Source organism: Corvus brachyrhynchos, unplaced genomic scaffold, assembly GCF_000691975.1.
Source record: "Corvus brachyrhynchos isolate BGI_N302 unplaced genomic scaffold, ASM69197v1 scaffold42, whole genome shotgun sequence".
Lineage (NCBI taxonomy): Eukaryota > Metazoa > Chordata > Aves > Passeriformes > Corvidae > Corvus > Corvus brachyrhynchos.
Genome location: NW_008237242.1, coordinates 3,332,307 through 3,334,728, shown reverse-complemented (window position 1 = coordinate 3,334,728; position 2,422 = coordinate 3,332,307). Strand labels below are relative to the sequence as shown.

The following is a 2,422-nucleotide window of genomic DNA, read 5'->3' as shown; positions in this document are numbered from 1 at the left end:
TAAGGTCAGCAGAGCTCATGGCACAGGATTGTGTCCGGACAGTATCTGTGAAGTTAGACTCCACAGCCTCTCTGGGTAATCTGTTCCAGTACGTGGTGACCCGTGCTCTAAAGTTCTTCCTCATGTTCGGGTGGAACTTCCTGTGCATCACTTACTCCCTGTTGCCTCTTGTTCTATTGCTGGGCACCACCGAGCAGAGCCTGGTCTCTCCTCTGACCCCTCCCTGCAGGCACTGACAGACATTGATGATGTCCCTCTCAGTCACCTCTTCCTGAGACTGAACAGGCCCAGCTCCCTCTGCCTGTCCTCATAACAGGGATACTCCAGTCCCTTGATCATCTTTGTTGTTCAACTCTGTTGCTCTTGCAGACACGGAATGCCTGTAACTCCCCTACTAGATGCATTTTGCAGGTGGATTTCATAGTCTGGCATGCCAGAACATTTTGGAAGGCAGGTGGTGTTTGGACCACAGACACCCCCACACACAGGACTCCTGCCCACAGGACTGCCTTTAGCCCATGCCCCCTCAACTCCGTTCCACAGCCGCTCTTCTGTGCAGTTCTGTAACACCGTGTTACTTTACAATTTAGATTGAGCTGTGCCCAAAATGGGTATCATGAAGTGGTGTCAAAAGCTGCAGTGACATACAGCCCAGCAAGGCTCACTGTGGTGCCCAGCTGTGCCCCTTCAGCTCCAAGGCCCCACAGCTGAGGAAAGAAAGGCCCAGGCAGCACCTTGCAGCTCCAACACAGCTCCTGGGCTATTTGGTTGAGACACCCCAGGAAGAGACAGCAAGTGCATGGCACTGGCTGGGACCAGCCCCTCTGCCATCCTGTCTGAGCACTGACAACGTGACACTCGGGTTTCTTTTCTACACTGCAGTCCCCTAGTCATCCAGGTTTCGTGTCCTGCCTCCAGATGAAAATGTACTCATCCAAATAAACCAGTATAATAGTTTAACTTGTCAGAACAGTCAGCATGATGATCCCTTTGACAGCCTCTATGTCGATGCCGACAACAGAAGAGCAGCCTCAAGCAGTGGCTCTACGTTCTAATGAGCTTGCCCATATTAATTCCTGAAAATGGACATGTTTACAAACTCCATCCTTTTTCCATGGTGCTTATTGCTTAATGGCCTTGTTAATGTAACAGTACTATTGTTCTTTTCAGTAGATCTGCTCAGACAGTTATTTGCAACCTAGGAGTTGCCTGCCACACCTATTCTTGTTTTCTGGTACACAACAGCACATAAGCAATGGTGATGCCTCCTGCATTTAAAAATATATGAAGGTTTGTTTTAAACTACCAGAGATCTAATTTGTAGTGGAAGAACTGTATGTCCAATAGCTTATAATTCAAATAGAGGGTATTTGAAGTAAATATTGCTAAAGCTATCACTGTAGCAAAGTACAAAACAAGAATTAAGATTTTCCATTCTAGCACCTTCTACCTATCCAGTGTTGGTGGCTTGCTTCTTGTTGGGGTTTTAGTTTAGTCCTAGTTTTTTTCCTGTTAAAGGAATTTTTTCCCATATGCATGTTGCTAGGGGACAAATGGCTGTACTTAAGAAAGACAAAAAGAGCCCACTGGGGGTGGGGTGGGCCTGGCTACTCCTTTGTTTCACCTGGGTGTGGGGTCAGTTCGCTCTCGGTGTTCAGAGAGAGAAGCTGCAGAGGAAGGAGCTGCTGGTTCTTTTTCTTCGGCTGTTTTTCTTTCTGCTGGAAACAACGCCGGGATCCCAAAGCCGCTTTCCGTGCCCTGCTGGAGGCTGGGCTGTGGCCGCCCTGCCCCGCTGACGCTTCGAGCTTTCGCTACGCTGTAGGGTCCGGCTGGACACCGGGATCAGCTGCCCAGGGGTTTGTGAAGCTCCTTTGTCCCATCCCTTCCCGGGATCCCAGGCCGCCGGTGCCGCGTGCTCCCCGAGCTCGCTCCGGAGCGCCCCCTGCAGCCGCGGGGGAACCATCGCACCTGCCCTGCTCACCGGGAGCCGCCAGCGCCCCTGCCGGCTGCGAGCGGAACTGCACCCGAGGGGAAAGGGCCCGACAGCCGAGAAGGCTGGGACTGGGTTTGTGATTGTTCGCTGTTACTGCCAGAGTTATTGCTGTTTGTTTGACTGGTTCTACACATATAGATATATAATAGTAAAGAACTGTTATTCCTATTTCCCACATCTTTGCCTAAAAGCCCTTGATTTCAAAATTATAATAACTGGGAGGGAAAGGGGTTACATCTGCCATTCCAAGGGAGGCTTCTGCCTTCCTTAGCAGACACCTGTCTTTCAAAACAAAGACAGATCTATTTGATTAATGTATGGACCATTTACTTTTTGTCCCATGGCATTTTCCACTGTGTTTCTTTTTTCCTATGGCTTCACCCATCTAGTTTTACTGTGAGGTTAGGCTGAAGCTTTTAAATGAACAGT

The 2,422-nt window shown here is 49.5% G+C and overlaps 1 protein-coding gene across 1 annotated transcript in view; it reads right to left on the bottom strand.

Moving 5' to 3' along the window:
- Positions 1-1,844, bottom strand: part of ZNF131 (zinc finger protein 131) — an 18,630-nt gene extending 16,786 nt beyond the window's left edge. Inside the window, exon 1 of the mRNA XM_017730264.1 lies at positions 1,838-1,844. The gene's annotated coding sequence lies outside the window, so the exon portion shown is untranslated. The remainder of the gene's footprint in view (positions 1-1,837) is intronic.
- Positions 1,845-2,422: the final 578 nt, after the last annotated feature.